The sequence below is a fragment of the Delphinus delphis genome, chromosome 6, assembly GCF_949987515.2.
Source record: "Delphinus delphis chromosome 6, mDelDel1.2, whole genome shotgun sequence".
Classification (NCBI taxonomy): Eukaryota; Metazoa; Chordata; class Mammalia; order Artiodactyla; family Delphinidae; genus Delphinus; species Delphinus delphis.
In genome coordinates, this window is record NC_082688.1 from 56723984 (window position 1) to 56747598 (window position 23615).

General features: G+C 40.5%; 1 protein-coding gene across 4 annotated transcripts in view; it reads left to right on the forward strand.

Moving 5' to 3' along the window:
* The first annotated feature begins 4612 nt into the window (after positions 1–4612).
* KDM4C (lysine demethylase 4C) overlaps positions 4613–23615 on the forward strand; it is a 398364-nt gene continuing 379361 nt past the window's right edge. For 3 of the 4 annotated variants that reach the window (XR_009519875.1, XM_060014733.1, XM_060014738.1), the window contains exon 1: positions 4795–4903. The gene's annotated coding sequence lies outside the window, so the exon portion shown is untranslated. Of the gene's footprint in view, positions 4904–23615 lie in introns of all 4 variants that reach the window. The other variant, XM_060014734.1, reaches the window with a different exon arrangement.

Consider the following 23615-nt stretch of genomic DNA (forward strand, 5'->3'; position numbering starts at 1 on the left):
GTTTCCTTTTCACTTGTTTTTGCCTTCAAGTTTTCCCCTTTCTAATCAACAAAAAATTTTGTTCAAAAGGAAAGGGAAGGTTCAGAAGTTTTACCCTTTATTTATCAAGTTAAATCAACGTGGGTGGTCCATTTGTCAAAAGGTGGGTAAGAAAGTTGCTATAAAAAATATACAAATATTAACATACGAAATATTTGAAAACCTTTTAAATTTAAATGTCACTTATATAAAAGTGCACAAATCATAAGTGTACAGCTTGATGAATTATCACAATTATTATCATCCAGGTTAAAAAATAGAACATAAGCCACACCCCAGAGGTTCCTTTCCCCTCCCCTCCCAATTGCTCCACCCCTTTCTTCTCAAAGGCAACCATTACTTTGACTTTTTTTTTTAAATAAATTTTTAAAATTTACTTATTTATTTTTGGCTGTGTTGGGTCTTTGTGGCTGCACGCAGCGAGCAGTGTGGCGAGCGGGGTCTACTCTTCCTTGCAGTGCACGGTCTTCTCATTGCGGTGGCTTCAGTAGTTGCGGCACGTGGGCTCAGTAGTTGTGGCGCACGGGCTTAGTTGCTCCGTGGCATGTGGGATCTTCCCAGACCAGGGCTCGAACCCGTGTCCCCTGTATCGGCAGGCGGATTCTCAACCACTGCACCACCAGGAAAGTCCCCATTATTTTGACTTTTAACACCATAGAATAGTTCTATCTATTTTTAAATGTTAAATAAATGGAATAACAGCATGTATTCTTTTGGGTCTGTCTTCTTTCACTTACCATTGTTTTTGTGAGATTGTCATTCTGTTCTGGGTAGCAGTAATTCATTTATTTTTATTGCTGTATAGTTTTCCATTGTAGAAATTTATTGACATTTATATCTCCACTTAACTGCTGATAGATACCTGGGTTGTTTCCAGTTTGGGGCCTCACAAGTAATGCTATAAACCTTTTTGTGTATGTGCTTGATGCATATGTATATGTATTTCTATTTGTGTTTCTGTTTCTCCACATTGTCACCAATGTTTGTTTGTCAGTTTTTATTTTTAGCCATTTTTGTGGATGTATGTTGGTATCTCATTGTGGCTTTATTGTGTGTTCCATGAGAGCAAGGCCACATCTGTCCCGTTCATAGTTGTATCATTATCCAAAACCTGTTCATAAAACATAGTACAAATAATAACAGTAATACATAATAAAAAGGATTGATTTAAACAACTATAAATACTGAGTTTGCAACTTCAACTTAGGTATGTAGTTTTTATTTGCTAAAATGAATGGTTTTTATTGTTACGATTTTTTTTTTGTGGTACGTGGGCCTCTCACTGTTGGTGGCCTCTCCCGTTGCGGAGCACAGGCTCCGGATGCGCAGGCTCAGTGTCCATGGCTCACGGGCCCAGCCGCTCCGCGGCATGTGGGATCTTCCCAGACCAGGGCACGAACCCGTGTCCTCTGCATCGGCAGGCAGACTCTCAACCACTGCGCCACCAGGGAAGCCCTATTGTTATGATTTGATGTCATAAATAAGTCCCAATGTTTTCCTTGATGTGAAAGAAAACATAAACTACCTCACTTGTTCCCCCAGCACCCCACCCTTCCAAACACACATGTACAAGTTTAGGACAATGGCCCAGGGAGAACTAGAAGCCCTAGGGAAAGAAATGACATATCTCCCCAAAGCTTTAATTTTATTCAAATATTTTGATGGGGAAATTAAATATTTTAACTGGTAATTTTAGGTGTTTTTATTATATTAAACATAGACATAATGGTATCCAAACTGAATATTTAGCTTATACAGAGAGTTGACTCACTTCAATGTCTAGCCCACATCCTTGGTCACCATATTCTTCTTGGCCATTGTGACTCCCTTAGTGGAATAAGACTGGAAAGCTTTGATAATGATGGGGAATTAGTGAAGTGTTTCAGTTGTGCGGAATCATGATCCAATTTTTATTTTAGGAGGGTAATTCTGACTTGCAGTACAGAAGATGAGTTGGAGGGGGAGGGGGTGAGTGGAGAATGCATTGGAGGTAGGGAGATCATTAGGAGACTTTTGTAATAATCCAGGTAAGAGATAAATTGATCTGAACTTCAGAACACAGGACACAGAGAAGAACAGGTACCAAGATTTCTAATTTTATTAGGTACTCACTATCATATTAACTATGACACTTTAAAAAAATCATCTAAACATCTAGTTATTGGTTGGTTTGTATTATACCTGTAGAAGTAACATACATATGTGATAATGATAAATGGAAACATTAATGAGTATTACTATTATTTATTTATATTTGCAAAAGTCTAATGGACTTCAATATATTCAAAATTAGACTATATTATTTAGTAGTGTATCAATTTATCAATTTGCTGCGTTATACATATCTTAAGAAATTTATAAGTATTGTCTCTGAGGTGAACAGTAGTTCACATAACATAAGCTTCAAGGAAAATCTATGTATCCATTATACAGCCTCCATCTTATTACAACTGGCATTTTTAATTGGATGTAAATAATTTACTACATGGCTAAAATGTTAATTTTCATTGTAATTTACAACAGAGATATTTCAATACATTAGGGACACAACATTTTCTGTGACATGAATCCAGTTGATCTTCTAATAGGCTCACTTCAATTTCCAAAACTGTGAAGTGCTTAATAGATTCACACAGTGCTTTACAGCTTTTGAAGTGTTTTGACATTGTACAGTATCTTCTTTAATGTTCAAAAATGCGCAAAGTCAGCAAAACTGATATGTCACCCTCATTTTTCAGATTAAAAAAACTGAGACTCGATTTACTGTGTTCGACAAACGTTATTTGTGCAATATTATGTGTCTACAAATTGTGAGTGGACTGGAATTCAGGTTTCCAGACTTTTAGCTTTGGTGTACTAGGTTCCTCGTCTAATACAGCATATGGCTTCCAAGGACCCTGGTGTTTAGTAGTTGACATATTTCCTTTTTTTTTCTTTTTTTTTTTCTTTTTTTGTGGTATGCGGGCCTTTCACTGTTGTGGCCTCTCCCATTGCGGAGCACAGGCTCCGGACGCGCAGGCTCAGCGGCCATGGCTCACGGGCCCAGCCGCTCCGCGGCATGTGGGATCTTCCCGGACCGGGGCACGAACCCGTGTCCCCTGCATCGGCAGGCGGATTCTCAGTAGTTGACATATTTCTTAATCTCAATACTTCGGTTTTCATATCTGTAACAAGGAGGTAATAATCATACCTATTCATTGAATGATTATAAGGATTAATTTCGTTAATATATGTGAGGCTCTTAAAACAGTGTCAAGTTCACAGTAAGCCCTAAATGAATGCTGTTATACGTTTATTGTTTTAGCATATCCGATTGACTTGTAAGGAGGGTTGGGATCCTCATAGTATACACATTTGGAAAAGTCCCAGTTGAGTTTACATATTAGGTAAGTTCAATCGTGTACCTATGTGGGTAATAATTCTAATTTAATGACTTATGAAATGTGGTGACCCAATAATTCCATTAGCTTTACTTAATCACCCATATTTCATCTGTCCTCGCAATGCTCCTTCCAGGGAGAAAAGACTCCCAGGGTGCGGTAAGTGGACCTGTTTAGATATTAAAAAAAAACAGAAATCAGTGGATTGTAGTAGAAAACTCAGCATATGAGACAGCCCGAGTGTGCTCAGAAGTGTAAGGTTCTGCCCAATCTTTCTTCGCCGAGAAGACATTAGAGGAAACGTCACAAAGGACCCAGCTGGGAACTCTACAGGAAGTTAAAAAAATTGTTCAGCTTTGCAAAACACCTGGTGCTCAGCCATCTGTCTTTGGTAGTACAAAGACCTTAGTTAAGTAAGGTCTGTGTGGTTCTTTCTGACACCTTGGAAGACAGAGGTACAGCACAGAAATAACAAGTTGTAGCAAGCTAATTTAAGTACGTCTGAGGGGTCCGGAGGTACCTGCACTTCCTGTTACTACAATTCAGGCCATAGTGCTGTCACCCCAAGTTTTTGAGAGACCCCCCCGTCCGAATTCCTATGGGGGTCGCCTCGGGACTCAAGAGCACACCTGCGCGGTGCGGAACTTGTTCCGCGTAGGTGACTGCAGTACAGGGCAGTTTCACTCCTCTCGGCTAACAGCACAGCTTCTCGCTTGAGTTACTTGTTAAAGGGTTGGCAGGCACACACCCTTCGCTCACTCGGGATCTCCCATTTCGGTCTGGAGGCTCAGGAGCCTCGGCCGTATGACGCTGTCATTGCTGCCCAGCAGCGAGCAGCGGCATCCTAGCCAGGCTCGGCTGGGCATTCCGAGGCCGCACCCAGGGCAACGCCACTCTGACGTTCGCGTTCCGGAGGCCGCCATAGGCCCGCGTCGGAACCCAGGGCGACGTGTGGCGCGTGGACTCCATCAGGTCCAGCCCTGAGGGAACCCGGTAGGCGCTTCCAGGCAAGGTTCTGTGCACCTGTTCCTTCCTTCTGCTCAAGTGTCTTCCCGTTCTGGGCAAAAGGGGACATGTCCGTCTCCAGAAAACACGAAGCGCGGCGGGAGCCTAAGCTAAGAACAGTGCGGAAGATTAAGCCCAAAGCAAGAAGGTGCCTGGCACCTTTAAGCTGTTTGGAAGTTCACGTGACCCACTAAGTGCCGGGCCCCGCGGTCACGTGACGGCGCGCGCGCCCTCGCGCAGGGAGAGCCGGCTGGCGCTGTGCGCGCGCCTTCGCCGCTGTCTCCCTGCCCCTCGACGGGAGGGTGAGGAGCGGCGGAGTCATCGGGCGACTGGGTCCGGGTGCGCGTGCGCAGCGAACAGCTGTCACCCAGTGCGGAACAAGTCTCCCAAATTTCCCGAATCTCCCTGGGCCGGAGGCCACCGTTTGCCTTCTCACCTTCCTGTTCTGGGTCGTGTCCTCTCCCCCGCTTGCGCGCCAGGTAACTGCTTTTCCGGAGTCCGGGGGATGGGGACCGTTGGGGGAGGGGCCCGGGCGGTCTTCCTGGCACTGCCCCGCTCTGCGCGGGGCAGCAGGGGGTGCCGGCGTCCGGCGGAGCGGAGACGCCGGGCCAGAGACGCTAGGTCCGCGGCCGCCGCGACTGTCACGCTGGCGAGAGAGCGGCCGGCCATGGTCTTGGGGTGGGAGGCGGGAGCCAGTGACAGCCCGCTCCGGCCCTCCGGGGGTTCGGTCCCCAGGCTCGCCGTTCTCCCGGGGGCCGGAGTCAGGGTCGGGCTCCTTGGAAGGGGCGCGCGGGTGGTCCGGGGATGCCTACTCCTTACCTTTCCCCTCCCAGCCCGGTCTGCGGTGGACTCCGCGGAGGCCGGGCCTGGTGCGCCCCTCGGGGCCATCTCTTCCCTGGGACTCTCATGACCCGCGGGGTGAGGGTGAGGGCTCCTCTCCAGACTACCCCACCGTAGGTAGTCAGCTCCTCTCTCGGGTCCGTCCTTAGCCCCTGTGGCTATCCTATTGGTTTTTCCGGCGTGGGGCCATTTCTTCCTGCAGTGCCTCTAGCCACGATGCGGTGTAGACAGTGGGTGCTTAATAAATATGAGTTGGATCGGGTCGCGTGGAATGCCAGGCATAGGACGTGGCGGGGGGTGGGAATGTGAAGAAAGGAGCCAGGCAGGCTGGGGCTCCGGGCTCGAGCTTGGGGTTTTCCTCGGGGCTCAGCCAATGAAACCAGCAGGGCTCGATTCGCATGCTTTCCGGGTGAACTCGGAGCCAGTCTCCCCTTGAGCTGCAACCACGCACGTCTGCACGGTCTGGTTTTGGTTGTGGGCGAATGCCAGGGAGCGTTTTTGTGTGGTTCCTCCCCCTGGAGAAGAGAGGGCAAACTTTTTTTTTTTTTTTTTTAGCAGTTGGTAAATTACCCTGCTGGGTGATTTATCAAGCGCTGCTTCGGAAGTGTAGGTTAAAAGTTGCAGCCGGTCCACTCTTAACCCTTGTGGAAGTTTTTTGGTAGGCTCGGTTCACCTACGTTCGGACCAAACTTTGCCCTATTTCACCCACTTGAATTTGCAGTATTTTTTATTTTTAATCTCGGGAAACTCAGCGTCACTGTTCCTATGGCAACGGTTACTAATATTCTAATTTCGAAGTGTCGTGTTTGAAAATTAGTGGCTTTAAATATTAAAGGTCCATTTTTACTTTGTAGCACTCAGTTCTTTATGATCATTAGTCTAGGTCTCCTACCTTGCGGGTCCCCTCCCAACTCCCAGGCTTTGTTTTGGAATGTGTCACACGGTTCGGGTCTTTTAGGCCCTCTTTCTTCCAATTTAAGGTCTTATGAAAAGTTTGCACATAATCTTTACAGCACCCTACGAACTTGGCAATACAATTTAAATCGGAGACTTGTTTCATTTTATTAACAGACTGTAATCTGTTGCTTTTGTAAAGTTAAAAACATATTTTAAACATTGCATGTGCACAAATGCTTAAAAGAAGAATCTGTTAACCTTCAGTAAGAATGCAGATTTTAAGAGGCTGAACAGGTACTTAATTTTAAAAAAGCTTCTTAGACTTAAATTTCAATTTAAGGACGAAAATCTGGTATATTGAGTTCTCTTCTAGACATCGTAATCATACAGGGCTAGGTTAGGTCCCGCTGGGGTACAGTCTGAATTCTTTGCTCTTCGCATCGTTTTCTAATTGCCTGTTGATTGCCTTTTCTCCTCTACGAGAATATTAGAGCTCTGACAGGTTTTGTGTGTGTGTGTGTGTGTGTCTTCTTTGTTCTATTTCCAGCAGTTTACCATAGTGCCCCAGTGCTCAAAATACCCTGTTTCTTAATAACAGCTTTATTGAGATATAATTCACATACCATAAAATCCACCTATTTAAAGTGGATTTTTTTTCATGGTATTTAGTATATGTATAGAATTGTGCAACCATCAGCACAATCAATTTTAGCACATTTTTATCACCTCAAAAAGAAATACTTTCCCATTAGCAGTTACTGTCCATTTCTTCCAAATCCAGTCTTCACCCCAGCCCCAGGCAAGGACTAATCTGCTTTCTGTCTCAGTAGACTTGTCTGTTCTGGACTTTCCATATAAATGTACTTATATAATACTTGGTCTTTTGTGGCTAGAGTTTTTTCACTTAGCATAATATTCAGAGTTCATCGATGTTATATATAGCATATTTCAGTACTTCATTCATTTTTATGGCTGAATAATATTCCACTGTATGGATATATCACATTTTATGTGTTTGTTGGTTGATGGGCGTGTGGGTTGTTTGTACATTTTGGCTGTCATGAATGATGCTGCTATGAACATTCATGAACTAGTTTTGTATGCATTTTTTTTTTTTAACTCTTGGGTATACACCTAGTAGTGGAGTTTCTGGATTAAACATTTTCTCTTGAATGAGTGAATGAGCAGGTAGGGATAATAGTATTGATAGGCCCCTTTGAGAGGCCTATTGACTCTTTCGTGCTTCACTACGAAGACCACTTCTTAGAGGCAGAATTCTCTGTATGTGGCTTTGTCCTGAGTATAGTGTTGTGTTTTTCTTGTCTGGATGTCATTAAGATCGTCCCTTTCTGTTAGCCCAGTCTTTTTTCATACGTAATACTCATAATGATTATTCCCTTGATATTGATTTATTTGCTGTATGTTTATTAGAGATATGATGATAAAACAGGTACATTCCATGCTGTCATTAAACTCAGTGTCTAATGCAGGTCTTTCAGTCTTTTAAAATTTATATTTTCTTTTTTGTACTATGAATAGTTAATGCTTCTCTCCCTACCTTCATTTCTAATATGAATTTCTTGGGAGTTGTACCATAGTTAAAATCACTACATTTTCTTTATCCTTATCAGTCTAGAAGGCTTTATGGAGCCTAAAATATAAATTTAAAATATCGGATTATTATCTTTTTCTCCCTGCAGCTTCACCCCCCCTCTCGCCTCCCCAAAGATTCCCCTGTGCCCCTACTCTTTACACCCTTTGGGAGAAGATGCTGATCATCTAAGTCCACACTTGTAGGGCCTAATCCTTTTCCCACCTAAGCAATTGGGACATTCCCTTTGAGGAGTCTATCTACCTTGCTTCTCTTTCAGTGGCCTCACCTCATTCTTTCCCTGAGTCCTCTCAACAAGGCTTTGCCCAGCCAGTCTCCTCCCTCTCCCCAGTTGCCTGGCTTGGTGGGGTTCGGTACCCAGCACACATTCTTGTTCTCTCTGCCTAGCAGCCTGTGCTTCTTTGTCTGGTTAATTCCATCTCATCCTTCAGATAGCTCAGCTCAGTTGTCACTTTAGGTTAGTCTTTCCTCAGTCCTATATACTTGCCATAGCAGTGTTCTGTAATCTCATTTATAGACTTAAGTCTAGCTGTGTATCACTCTTTACTTTCCATCCCCATGTATGCACAGAAAAAGCTCCACATGAAACACTGAAAGTGGTTACTTCTGGGCAATGGGAATATGGTTAATTTGTCTCCTTTGTGTTTATGTGCATCTTTGGATTTTTCTCCTATGTATCAGTGTGACCTTTGTGAGCAGGAGAAAAAACCAGTTAAAATCCATGTTTGTTAGAAAATCTGACAACAGGAGACTTTAGAGGAAAAAATGTCATTAGTAATTGCCATTTTTAACCTTTTTTGTTTTGTTTTAATAACCTAGATGAGATTTTACTATAGCTTTTCAACATCAAGCTTTTATTACATTTCTGTTCTTTCTCATATGTAGGGACTTCTAGGGATCAGTGAGGTTGCCTGGGGTGGTCTTCCCTAGAAGCTTGAAATTAAGCCGATTCTTAGGGACCAGAACATAGCATCTATTTGGGTATGAGAACTGAGTTTGTGCTAAATAACTCATTTCCCTTTTTTTCTCTGAGAAATGTCCTTATTTATACATTTGTATGTTTCATACTCGAGTTTTTCCTTGCAGAATTGCTTGTTATTTGCGCCATTTGTTTTATTTTTGCTGTGGTTTATTCTGCCTAGTAGTGGGTACTTGTCTTCAATAGATAACACCTCCTATGTGCCATGCGCTGTGTTAGATGTGGAGCATATTGTGAACACAATAGACAAGTGATTCCTTACTATTTCATAAAAGAGGATTGTTTTGAATGTGACTGTTTAGTTACACCGTTGCTCTTGCTCTGTATTTTCAGATACACAGTGGCTTCAGCTGCTGTGGTATTTATGAATTGCTGTTCCATAGAGACTAAAATTTTTTTAATTTAATTTTTATTTTATATTGGAGTATAGTTGATTTACAATGTTGTATTAGTTTCAGGGGTACAACAAAGTGACTCAGTTATACATATACCTATTTTTTTTTCAGATTTTTTCCCCATAGAGTTTATTACAGAGTATTCAGTACAGTTCTCTGTGCTCTACAGGAGGTCCTTGTTGATTAACTATTTGATATATATAGTTGTGTGTGCATGTTAATCCCAACCTCTGATTTATCCTAATTTATCCCCCCCCCCACTTTTCCCCTTTGGTAATCATAAGTTTGTTTTTCTAAGGCTGTGAGTCTGTTTCTGTGAGACTTTAAAATTTATTCTAGATTCTTCTGGGTTTGTATTATACATTACTGTGGGTAAATATTTAAGGAGCAGAATAATGTATCATCAAAACCGTTTTGGTGATGACTTCTTTGTTTTATATTTCCATCCAGTTTTAGTTATTAATTTGGCATCTCTACCTGTTAACTATGACAGGCCAAACTGTGATCTTTCCTCTCCACTATGCTCCTCTGAGTTTTTCTTGTACCTCACTCCATTTCTTTGTTAACTTGGGAAACCTGAGGGTTATCCCAGACGCCTCATGGCTCTTCAGCCCTCGCATTTGTACCATCACCAAACCTGTCACTTCTGCTTCCTAAATATGAATCAAATCAGTCTTCTAGTCTCCACCTGGTACCACCTCTGTATCCACTCTACCCCCCTTGATAGCTCTTCTCTACCCAGTGATCTTTTAAAATGCAAATTGGATCATTCTAATGGCCCTCGGGACATTTAAAAGTCCTGCATTATCTCTTCCTATCCCAAGCTCCCCCACTAAGCCTTATTTATCAATAGATGGTTCTACCTTTCCGTCCAGTGGCTTTTCTTTTTTTTTTAAAATTAAATAAATTTATTTATTTATTTATGGCTGCGTCGGGTATTTGTTGCTGCATGGGCTTTCTTTAGTTGCAGCGAGCGGGGGCTGCTCTTCACTGTGGTGAGCGGGCTTCTCATTAAGGTGGCTTCCCTTGTTGCCGAGCACCGGCTCTAGGCACGCACACAGGCTCAGTAGTTGTGGCGCATGGGCTTAGTTGCTCCGCGGCATGTGGGATCTTCCCGGACCAGGGCTCGAACCCGTGTCCCCTGCATTGACAGGCGGATTCTTAACCACTACGCCACCGGGGAAGCTGCCCAGTGGCTTTTCATTTTCCCAGACCTTACAGACCCTTGCTGAAAGTGCCATTTTCTGCCAGGCAGATTTTCCTTCCCACTCCCTTCCTTTCCAAGTACATCTTTCTGGTCTCTGCTTGAATGCAGTTTCTCAGACAATCCTGACCTGTCACCCCTACCTTTTCCCCAATCTAAATCAGCTTCCCTAATGATAACTGATCCTAATTTACTAAACTTTTCCTTCCATAACACTTAGCAGTTTATAATCTTATATTTATGTGATTATGTGATAGTTTGTTTCTAAACTGAAAGAATTCTACAATGGCAGGGATCAACTATTATTCACTTACATAACAGCAGCACACTGCTGTCTCACCAGCACTATAGTATAGGTGCTCAGTAAACCTTTGTTATACAAATTAATGACATTTACGTATATGAAAAAATTAAGGAAACTAAAAAATTAAAGTCAGGCACACGGTAGGAAGTACCTTTTACCCATCCGGACCACACACACACACTATAAAACTGAAACAAAAATTTCACAAAATAATAGTTTGCCACCTGTTCTGTACTCTGATATTGTCTGTACTCTGATACTGTATAACATATTATAAAAAATATTGATATAACCCACTAAATCACGTAGGACTGCTGACGGCAGTTTGAATAGCAGAGGTCTAAGGCAATCCATTAGCCCCTTCCCCCCTTTCGAAACACAATTACTATTTTCTTAGTCTTACCTGATGGGAAGTATAAGTATAGCTTTAAATACCACCTTCCAACCCCCCTCACACGTTTAAAGAATTAGCTGTTGCCAAAAGCTAGTTATTCTTAGAAGTTCTGGCCTGATCTCAAAGGAGGGTTGCTTAAGGTCAGGTTGAGAAAAATCTAAACCTGACTCGTTTTAGGTCTTCTCTTCCAGGTTTCTCTGGGGCCACTAATAGCACTCTCCCACCCTGCTTCCTTGAGCTCATTACAGGTGTGTTTTAAGGCTGGCTGCTCATCAATTTTATTTTCTCAATTTATTACAAACCAAACAATTCCAGAAATGAAAACAAGGGGATCAAGGCAAACCAGTAAGTATTTGTGAAGGTATGAATTAAGGAGCCTGGCCGGGCATGAGTGTCACGTTCAGCGTATCACTAGAGCTTATCCTTAGGGCTGTGGTTCTCATTTGTTCACTTACCAGAACTCCTGTGAGGAAAAAGCTTGGTGCTGTTTACCCCACCATGAAATATTGATCTCTTATATATTTTGCTAACTAAATTATTAGAAATAACCTAAGTGTCTAGCACAGGGTCTATTTTAAGTGAACTCTATGCTCTGCTATTACTAACTTGGAAGAATATTTAAAAACATTAGGTAATTCCAAACCTTCTTTGTTTAATGAAAAAAAGCAATAAACAAAATTGTATACATTGTATGATCCTAGTTGTGTTTAAACATGTTTATAAATGTGTATGTCTAGAAAAAATACACTGGAATGTTAACTTGGTGGTGGGATTACTGGTAATTTTGATTTCCCTTCATTAAAAAAAATTTTTTTGAGAATGAACATTATTATATTTATAGTAAGAAAGGCTCAGTTGAAAAAAAAATTTCCTATACATTACCACGTATTTGCAAATAGGAAAAATAACACCTTTCTTAAAGTGGTGGTTAGGGACTTCCCTGGTGGTGCAGTGGTTAAGAATCTGCCTGCCAATGCAGGGGACATGGGTTCGAGCCCTGGTCTGGGAGGATCCCACATACCGCGGAGCAGCTAAAACCGTGTGCCACAGCTGCTGAGCCTGCACTCTAGAGCCCGCAAGCCACAACTACTGAGCCCGCGCACCACACCTACTGAAGCCCACATGCCACAGAGCGCGTGCTGCACAAGAGAAGCCACAGAAATGAGAAGCCCGCGCAATGCAACGAGGAGTAGCCCTCGCTTGCCACAACTAGAGAAAGCCCGCGTGCAGCAACGAAGACCCAATGGAGCCAAATAAATAAATAAAATTTTAAAAAATATACACTTTAAAATGGTGGTTAGAGGCCAGGTTTCTAGTGACTGTGTTTTGGGAACCTCTGTCCAAGCAGGACTTACATTCTACCTTCATGATATGTAATCTTGCACTGCACAGTGTTCTACGTATCTGCTCCTAGCCTGCGTATTTTTCCTTTTCTAAGTTATCAAAGTTTACTAAGCCTTGTTTTTTATCTTTTATTTTGCTGAAATCTCTCCCTGGCATGCTCAAGCATGTTGATAATGAATATTCACTTACGGTTGATCATTTAGAAAGTCCTAATAGCCCTTATTAAACCCTGCAGTCTGGCATGAGTGGAAGGGATGGAGAGGGTTTGGGATGAACTAGGGTGTATACAGGTGATACCTTTCTGTTAAATTTGGAAAATGTCTAGTTATAGTGGGACTTAGAAACCAAATTGAAGGAAACATATAGTAACAGTTTGTAATGTGTAATCATCAGTAAAATTTCCCAAAGCTGTATTTAAAATTATTTAGGCTTTTAACACTCAGGCCTTAGTAGATTAAATTAAATATTTGAAAATATATTTGATAGCTGTACAAAATACATATTTTAAGTATTGATTTACTATTTACTAGAGAAGGAATGGGAAAAGTTTGAAATTAGAGAGAGATGTCAAAATAAGGACAGTTGGCCAGATAGGACCTTTTGGAGTGTGTGTGTGACAGTGACATCACTTTTGGGGGATTACGTATTCTTGTTCTCATTTTCAGCATTGCAGGTTCAGAAATCTGAACTTTTCCCAGTGATTCAGAGTATGTCAGGCATTGGAGGACTAAGGTCCTCAGTGTCACTCCCTAATCAAACTCACAGGAAGAACCAGAACTCAGACCCAAAGCATACATGTTTGTTCCTCAGGGCTCTTTCTAGAAAGTCTGGTCCCTGGGAAAGTACACATTATTTGGTGACAGGCAGGTCCCACAGATGGAGATGGTAGCATTGAGGAGTAATCTGAACTGGGGTATTTTTCACCTGCTGGGCTTCTCTTGACCCTTAGAAGTACTCACTTCTGTTCATTAGGACATTCTTCCTGCAGGTTCGTTTTTCCTGTTGAAGGAGGTTAAAGAAGACACATTTCTTCACTTTGGCTCTTTCTTTATCTCCACCTTTTAACTCTTCTTTTGCACTAGACATTTGTTTAAATTCTAGTCCTGAGGACATCCCTTTGTTTCTCTGATTGAAAATCGGTCTTGTTGCTTTGGTTCTGTTTTGGGAGTCCATCAAATACTCAGCAAGGTCACGGGCATCCCTTTGAGTGGGAGACTGATGGTACTGATGAGGCTTATTTATTTATTTATTTTTGCTGGTAGCTTATCTCATCCATTTTGTTTTTATTTAATTTTCAAAAGGAACACTCGCCTAAAATTTGGACACTTTACTGAGAACTCTCAGTCTACAACATTCAGGCAGCTTTCATTAGCAGGAAGAATCTAGCCCTGAGATAGGGAAATTCATTTTTCATTCCTTTTTGATAATTTTATTTATTTTTAAAAATTTATTTTATTATTTATGTACATATATGTTAAAGAAGTATTATTTTAAGTAGGCAGTGCAAGGTATACAACAAGGTATAAAACTGAGAAGGTGTAAATGGGTAAAAAGTACATATTCTTACCTTTGGCCATCAGATAGGCATTTCCTCTTATTAGTTAACCATTGTTAAAACTGTTTCTTTTGGGGCTTTCCAGACATAGTCTATATATTCTTTATAAGATATTTTGTACAAGCATATGTGTGTATATGCATATGTATGCATTTTTTACACAAATGCTAGTACCTATACTTACTGCTTTGAATATTTTTTTTTTCATTTAACTGTAACTTGCATGTGACCTTCCCCTCCTCCCCTCAGTTTTATTGAGGTATAAATGACATACAGCATTGTATAAGTTTAAGGTGTACAACATAATGATTTGGCTTACATACATCATAAAATGATTACAACAGTAGGTTTAGTGAGCATCCATCATCTCATATAGATACAACATTAAAGAAATAGAAAAAAAATTTTCCCTGTGATGAGACTCTTAGGGTTTACTCCCTTATCAACTTTCATATATAACGTACAGCAGTGTTAATTATGTTTATCATGTTGTATGTTATATCCCTAGTATTATAAGTGAAAACTTGTACCTTTTGACTACTTTCATCTAATTTCCCCTTTTCCCACCCCCTTGGATGAGATTTTTAAAATATAAATATAGAGCTTTTTTTTTTTTTTTTTTTTTAAGGCTGTACCACATGGCATGTGGGATCTTAGTTCCCTGACCAGGGATCGAACCCATGCCCCCTGCAGTGGAAGCACAGGTTCTTAACCGCTGGGCCACCAGGGAAGTCCCTAGAGCTTCTTTTTTTAAAATGATGACACAGTATTGCATTGTATGTGTATGATAATTTATTTAACCAGTGCAGTATTGAAAGTTATTTTTTTTATTTTTATTGCGGTACGCGGGCCTCTCACCGCTGCGGCCTCTCCCGTTGCGGAGCACAGGCCCCGGACGCGCAGGCCCAGCGGCCATGGCCCACAGGCCCAGCCGCTCCGCGGCATGTGGGATCCTCCCGGACCGGGTCACGAACCCGTGTCCCCCGCATCGGCAGGCGGACTCTCAACCACTGTGCCACCAGGGAAGCCCCCTGAAAGTTATTTTGATTCCTATTACAGCAATCTATTTATGTACCATTACCTCAACATTTTAATTGTTGTAGCTTTATAATATATTTTTAGAGCTTTCCAGGTTATTCTTGTTTATTTTTCCTCATTATATCTAAATATGTCAAGTTATAAAAAACCTATTTATAGTTTTGGAAATAAACTTAATAGAGAAATGTAGAGAAATATCTTTAGAATATTGAGTTTTCCTGCCCCCAAATGTGGTATGCCTTTCCATTTAAGTCTTCTTTTAAGTCCTTATAAAGGATATTTTAAAGATATCTTTACACAGATCTTGTACATTTCTTAAATTTATTCCTTTGTATTTTAAAAATAATTTTCTTTTTTAACTTTGGGACAATCTCAGACTTTTAGAAAAGTTGCATTAATAGTACAAAGAACTTTTATTTCCTTGAAAAATTTGCCTTTATGACCCTATCACTGGTCAGTACTTGGGTGTGTGTTTCCTATAAAGACAGTTTCCTGCATAACCACAGTATATACATTAAAATCAAGAAGTTAAATAATATTGATACATTACTGTCATCTAATCTTTAGACCTTTTACGTTTCACCATTTGTTATAGCAATCTTTGTAGCAAAAGTGTCCAGTCCAAATGATGCATTGCATTTTCTTGTTTTCAAGTTTCTTAAGTTAGCATCATTCAGTCTCAAATCGTCCTCAGTCTTTCTTTGATTTTCATTATATTGACACCTTTGAAGATTACAAGGCAGTTATTTTAGAGAATCCCTTCATTTTTGTTTGATGTCTCCTCATGATTATATTCTTGAGGCATCTTTGGCAGGAATATCACAGAGGTGATGCTGTAATTTAATTATATCTTATCAGGTAGCACACAACTTCATTTTGTTCTGTTACTAGTAATGTTCGATTTGATTGCTTGATTAAGACAGAATCTTCTGTGCTTCTCTGCTCCAAAGTTATTCTTTTGTTTCAAAAAACTATGTACATATCTTGTTCCTTATCAGGCTTTCAATTTATTCATTTATTTTTGTCAATTTGGATTTATGGTTTCCTGTTTTATTCAGGGAGTTATAATTTGTTAATATTATTTATACTGATGCTTAAATTGTCATAGGTTTGGCCCCTGGGAACCCTTCAGGGTACATTCTCTGTCCTTTTGACATGTCCCATCATTCTCTGAGCACTCCCTTCCTTTCAGGCACAGTGAGAGATTCAGGCTCATCTTGAACGTTCCCTACCTCAAATATTTAGAAGCCAAGATCTAGGTGCTTATTGATATTGGGGTGTTGCTCCCATGCCCTCTCATTGAACAGAGCTAGGGAATATGCGTATGTTCAGATATCCATATATACACACACACTCAATACACATACACAAAGAATTGTATAACACATGTACTACTACTGAACAATTCTTGTATTCCTGGAATAACCTTTTGGTCATGGTTTATTATTTTAATGTGCTTTCGGATTTTGCTTGCTCATTTTTTTTTATAAGTTTATTTATTTATTTTTATTTTTGGCTGTGTTGGGTCTTCATTGCTGTGTGTGGGCTTTCTCTAGTTGCAGCGAGCGGGGGCTACTCTTTGTTGTGGTGCGCGGCCTTCTCATTGCGGTGGCTTCTCTTATTGCAGAGCACAGGCTCTAGGCGCGTGGGCTTCAGTAGTTGTGGCACGTGGCCTCAGTAGTTGTGGCTCACAGGCTCTAGAGTGCAGGCTCGGTAGTTGTGGTGCACGGGCTTAATTGCTCCGTGGTATGTGGGATCTTCCTGGACCAGGGCTCGAACTCCTGTCCCCTGCATTGGCAGGCAGATTCGTAACTACCTTGCCACCAGGGAAGTCCCACTTGCTCATTTTTAAAAGCATTGTCATCAGTACTCTTAAAATTGTTTTGCAGTTTTCTTGGGCCAATTGTCAAGTTTTGTTACCCATTTTAGCCTTGCTTCTTAAGGATTTTAAAGCTTATTATTCTTTTTCTTGTGTTCAGGAGCAGCTTAAGTAACATTGGGTTATGTTTCTTAATTGAGCATAATTCTGTGCAACCATCTGGGCTGGTGCTGTAGATTTATTCTTAATTTAGTGGGCTTTGGTTTGTTTGTTTTTGTGGTAGCAGGAGAGTTGAGCAAAGAGGTCAGTTATATTTAGGGTTTGGGTCTGAACCAAACAAATGCAAGTCTTTTTTTTTTTTTTTTCTTTTCTTTAAAAGGTTCATTTTAATAAGATAGTGGTATTTAAAGAGTTGTCAGTCAGCATAGTTCTCAGTATCACACTGTGGAGGGAGTTTATGCAGAGGGACTGGGCCTCCCTCCATAAGACCAGGAAAATGGAGACATTTGTTTTGCTATTAACAACAAAGAAAAATTATGAGTCAAACAAACCAAATGCAGCCCAGGTAGAGTTCATTTCTGTGAACACTAATGAAGGTTTGGCCTTATATTTTAATATATTAAACCATATTTTATAATCAGTAAGAAGCATTGGGTAACAGATTATGATTTTTCCTTTGTATCATGATTGTATTTGTGTTTATTATAATTTAGTTTAATATTTGTGAACCTGAGGAAAATTAAACTCATCTAGTAGACACTGAAAATATTTTTAGATGCGTTCGCATGTCAAGTATAGCGGACACTGCGTATGGCTTATGCGATTGTGGATTGTTAGGAATATAATTTCCAAGTTTGCATATGAAATTGCACTTAAATATGTTCTCAAAGTGGTTCAAAATTTGGCTGTCGTTTTAATATTTTAAACTAAGAACCTAAGAGTAACTTACACGGCCTCTGGTGAGTTTTCTCATGGGTCTAAATGGTTTCGGTAATCTCAGATGTAAAAGTTACGCGGACTTCACTGTAGGGTTGGCGGCGACGCGTGTTTCACCCTGGGCGTCTACGCGGCTCCGGGATCCAGCTGGTGTGTGGGCGGCGCAGTGCTGGTTGACTAGCCCGCCTGCAGAGGACGCCGCAGGCCGGTGGTAGCCAAGAAGCCGCAGCAGGTGCTGTGGGTCCACGGCAGCTCTCGCACTTCCGCTGAAGTGGCTCTTCCTCCCAAAGCACTCTGAGCGATACAGTCCAAGCCCAGCAAGCTTTTAGTCAGAACTCACAATCAGGTGAAATACAAGTTTTCGAAACTGTTGAAATCGCCTTCTTTGTTGTGTGTGTCCTTGTCACACTGCTGCATAATAATAGAAAGTGCATCAAGTTTCTAAATTCTTCTTGGTCATAGGAGAACAATCCTTTTTTTCTGTTCAAGCAGAAATATTAGTTGGCATTCATTGCATAATTTTCGGGGTCTGTCCGGACCCAAATTTTAATGTAATTTTCCTAAAAATTGGAATTAACAGAGAGTTAAGGTTTTTTTCCTTAATTCACATTTATTGAAAATTGATCAGAATTTCCCTTTTTAGCCCTTTTCATGACAGACACAAATCTATCATAATCAGAAGGTTGTTTCCATGTTTTAAAAATGATTTTTATTCTTATAAATTTTAAAACATTTTTTTCCAAGTTTAAATGTTTTATTGATATGCAGATTAGAGCTTACTTTTGGCTTCAAGTTAAAAATAGTAGGTTTGAAAGTAGAGTCCAACAGTAAAGAAAACATTGGTCATTTTAAATTAGTATTTTCTAAATTCTTAAAAAGAAGATTTAATGACACAGTGATGCTTTCTCTGTCTTGTGATCACTGTTTATCAGGTACCTTTCCACTGAAAATTTAATTTTTTACTTTCTTCCAAAAGAGAATCTAGCAGTATGTCTACATTTATATTTACTGATTTTTTTTCTTTTCTTTGTCTTCTCTGTACCTTTGACAAATTGAATCATAAGGTCTGTCATGACACTTTCCTGCATTGCAATGTAAGAAATCACTTGCTTTTATGAAACACTGCAAACTATTTCCTAGATAAAGAGATTTCTTATTTTGAATTACTGCTGTTTGTAAACTTTCTTTCCCCTTGCCATTATGATACATTTATGTGACAAGATTTCTTACCAGATTAGAGGGTATTAGTAGGATGCATAGTTCTCATAGCTAGAAAAGAATTTTATTCTAGTGTGCAAATGATTTTTTTTTTAAATATTTCTCTAGGCTGGGCTGTGTCTTAGTTGCGGCACACAGAATCTTTAGTTGCAGCATGCGGACTCTTAGTTGTGGCATGCGTGCGGGATCTAGTTCCCTGACCAGGGGTCCAGCCCACTGGACCACCAGGGAAGTTTCTCTAGTGTGCAAATGAATTTCTACACAGATTACCTTTTTTTTTTTTTTTTTCTGTACGCGGGCCTCTCACTGTTGTGGCCTCTCCCGTTGCGGAGCACAGGCTCCAGACGCGCAGGGTCAGCGGCCATGGCTCACGGGCCCAGCCGCTCTGCGGCATGTGGGATCTTCCCGGACCGGGGCACGAACCCGTGTCCCCTAGCATCGACAGGCGGACTCTCAACCACTGCACCACCAGGGAAGCCCCAGATTACCTTTTGATGCTAAAATTATTATTGATGTTATAGTTGATGATTTTAAGTTCTTCCACCAAAGGAGCCACACTTGATTGTTCATTTAATCTATACATTTATAGGTATTTATAGTTGTGTTATTGTTTGTGTAACAGAGTAAGCTAAGGGAAGGAGAACTAAGCAAATTAATTCCTTTTTAAGGGCTTGAATACAAATACATAACCCAGCCCTAGGCTTTTTCAATTAAAATAATGCCACAGTATATAATTAAAAAGACAGTTTCAAGCCCTATGTTGGGGTGTTCATTGGGCTTGCAGGTCTGTCTTGCTTTGGTACCTTTAATATAAAAAAATATGGTGTCACCAAAAATAAAAACTAGGAGTGATTATTTGCTTATTGCTGGTAGAGTTTTTATATTAAAGAATAGTTTCAGCAAAGAAGTAAAAAAAATTCTTGGTATTAATTTAAAGTATATTTAAAATTTCCAGGTATTTTCAGGAATTCATTACTTATATTGATTCATCGTTTAAAAAAGATTTTATGTAATACTTGAGGCATGTGAAAGACGTGGTGTACAGTACTATGAATTCATCGAGATATAAAACTTTGTTAGAGACTGTCATACAGAGTGAAGTAAGTCAGAAAGAGAAAAATACCGTATGCTAACACATATATATGGAATCTAAAAAAAAAAAAAAGATCATGAAGAAACCTAGGGGCAAGATGGGAATAAAGATGCAGACCTACTAGAGAATGGACTTGAGGATACGAGGAGGGGGAAGGGTGAGCTGGGACAAAGTGAGAGAGTGGCATGGACATATATGCACTACCAAACGTAAAATAGATAGCTAGTGGGAAGCAGCCACATAGCACAGGGAGGTCAGCTCGGTGCTTTGTGACCACCTAGAGGGGTGGGATAGGGAGGGTGGGAGGGAGGGAGACGCAAGAGGGAAGAGATATGGGGATATATGTATATGTATAACTGATTCAGTTTGTTATAAAGCAGAAACTAACACACCATTGTAAAGCAATTATACTCCAATAAAGATGTTAAAAAAAAAAACTTTGTGATGCTCTTCTATCTCAACTACCTTTGCTTAGCAGCCTTGTCCTGATTTTCTTTTATTGCTTTTTTTTTTTTTTTTCTGAGCCATGTGGCTTATGGGATTTTAGTTCCCTGGCCAGGGATCGAACCCAGGCCCTTGACAGTGAGAACGCAGAGTCCTAACCACTGGATGGCCAGAGAATTCCCAACCTTGTCCTTATTTTTATGTTCAGTATTCCTTTGCTTAAAAAAAAAAAAGATGTATCTTTTATGCATTTATCCTTAAAAAACAAATTAAACTTTATTTTCTAGGTTTGTAAATGGACACGTACTTTGACTAGTCCAAGACTTAACTTTCTGAGGTTCATCGTATTGTTGGGAGTAGCTTTGGTTTGTTAATTTTCACTGCTGTATAATATTCCATTGGGTGAATATACTCTGATTTATTTATTGATTCTTCTGTAGATAGACATTGGAGTTGCTTTCTGAATGTCAGTAGAGCAGGGTTGTATGTATGTATGTATGTATGTATTCACCTGGCTGGCTGGCTGGCTGTGCTGGGTTTTCACTGCGGCACATGAGATCTTCGTTTTGGCATGCGGGATCTTTTAGTTGTGGCATGCAACTCTTAGTTGTGGCATGTGGGATCTAGTTCCCTGACCAGGGGTCAGACCTGGGCCCCCTGAATTGGGAGTGTGGAGTCTTAGCCACTGGGCCACCAGGGAAGTCCCTAGAGCAAGGTTTTTAACTTCTGCACTATTGACATTTAGGGCTGGATAATTATTTTGTTGTAGGTGCTTTTCCTATGCATTGTAGGGCTGTTAAGCAGCATCCCTGGCCTCTCCCTCACTAGGTGTCACTAGCACTCCTCCAGTTGTGACAAACAAAGAGGACTGCAGTGGTTCCACACAATGCCAGTTTTCCAAACAGGATAAAAATCCCTCCCCTCACCTTCTGGTAGAACCATTGTTGCCTTTGACCCATGTACAGTTTTAAATTATCTTAAAAGTTTCATACATATGGGGATTTAAAATTTATCTTTTAACTTATAATTTTACAATTCCTCTGTTTTAGTAAATATATATCCCACAAAAATACAAGCTCTTATTATTGGGTTCCTCAATAATTTTTAAAAGTATAAAGGAGACCTGAGATCAATAAGTTTGAGAACATCGCTCTGTGCTTCCAATTCCCCATTTACAGAATAAGGTTAATAATACTACTTACCTCGTAGGGCTGGGCTCTTGGGAGGATTAAATGAGTTAATTTTCCTATATCAGCACTGTTATTATGTGCTCCCTATCCCCCATAGAAGGATAGCTCACCCTTTTTTGATCCCATTTACTTAAGACCCACTTCAAACTCACGTCTTCTTTATGCCTTCCCCCACAGTGGCCATCTGTGGTCTTGCCTTTTCCCCAGGAACTCCTGTAGCATTTATGTTTGTACCTTGAGTTTGACTCTGAAGTACATACTGCATGTATTGGTCAATTTTGCTAGGATTCCTCATTCTTCTGGATTTTTGCTATCTGACAAAGGGGAAGGAATTTCTGGTCAGTTGGCCGATCTTTTTTTTTTTTTTTGCGGTACGTGGGCCTCTCACTGTGTGGCCTCTCCCGTTGTGGAGCACGGGCTCCGGACGCGCAGGCTCAGCGGCCATGGCTCACGGACCCAGCCGCTCCGCGGCATGTGGGATCTTCCCGGACCGGGGCACGAACCCGTGCCCCCTGCATCGGCAGGCGGACTCTCAACCACTGTGCCACCAGGGAAGCCCAGTTGGCCAATCTTTATTAATGTTGTTTTCCATGTGATTTTGGTTGAGTTAGGCAGTTATCCTGGGAGGAATTCTTTTTACTTTTGGCTTCTGCATCTAGAGCCAGATGGAAGTACATTTCAAGCACCTGAGCCTCCCTTTCCACCTACTTGCCCATTTAGTTATCCACAACAAAATTTGAAAATATCTTTTCAAAGCTGTGTGACCTTGAATGAGTTTGTTAACCTCTTGATGTTAAGTTCTTGAATGTTAGCTGCCTCTGCTGTTAGTAATGCAGAGTCTTCTGCTTCTGCTTGGTCACATATTTGCGGATTGATGGGAGGAATCTTAGGATGACTTTGTGGTCTGCCTCCATTAACTTTTCTATAGTGGGCATGCCTCTTTCAATAGTCAGTGCTTGTGTTCAGCATTTTTGAGATTGCTCTCATATCTTTACCTAGCTAAGATAAAGTTTTTTCTTTCCACCTTATTGCCTCCAGTTTCTTGAAGTTAAATAATTTTAGCAGGCAAATTCTTTGATTAATCTTATTTAGCTATAGAAAGAGAGGGTTGTCATTTGAATGAATGAATGATTTAGGAGGGATAGTTAGAAAGGTCTGAAAATCTGTGTGCTTTAGAGGAAAATAATGGGATTACTTATCTTAAATGTCAAGCTGAAGAATTGGAAATTAAAGTGGTTTGCCAATGTCATTTCAGATTCCACTTGAATGGCTTCCAATTGGAAGCCATTTTTACTAAGAGAATGGTTTGTTGAGAATGTTACCTTTGGAAGTTTCATCTATCTAGGTAGAGGTTGGGGGTCTATAGAGTTAAAAACTCGGAAACTAGGAAGGTAAATAAGAACTTCAACTTGAGTAAGTTACTCCATTTTTATTAATGTAAATAAGCAATTTCTTTCATCCCTCCACCCTCTCTTCTTTTCCCTCTCTCACATGTAATGCTGGGCTCATGAAGGATCTTAGAGATCATTTAGTTTATTGGTTCCCAGATTTGAAAAAATAAGCTGGACTGACATAGGCTTGTCAACTTTTAATTTTCTAAAGTAAAAATTATAAAAGAAAACTTACTATAACTTACTGTTCAAAAAAGCACCAACAAAGCAGAAAGAGCATTCTTCAAGAAGTGTAACTTTATGAAAAATCAGAACACTTTCATTCCTGTTTTTTAGTGAACTGACGGAACCACTGCCCACTAGTGTTTAGGAACACTGACCTTGTTTAATTTCCTAAGTTTAAAGGTTACCAAGACTAAACATTAACAAAGATGACGTGCTTATACCTCTGGGTATAGATGGAACCACGGCTCAGACCACTTCTGTGGCCATGATCTAGTCCAGTGGTTCTTAACTATTTTTGGGGTCATATGTGATA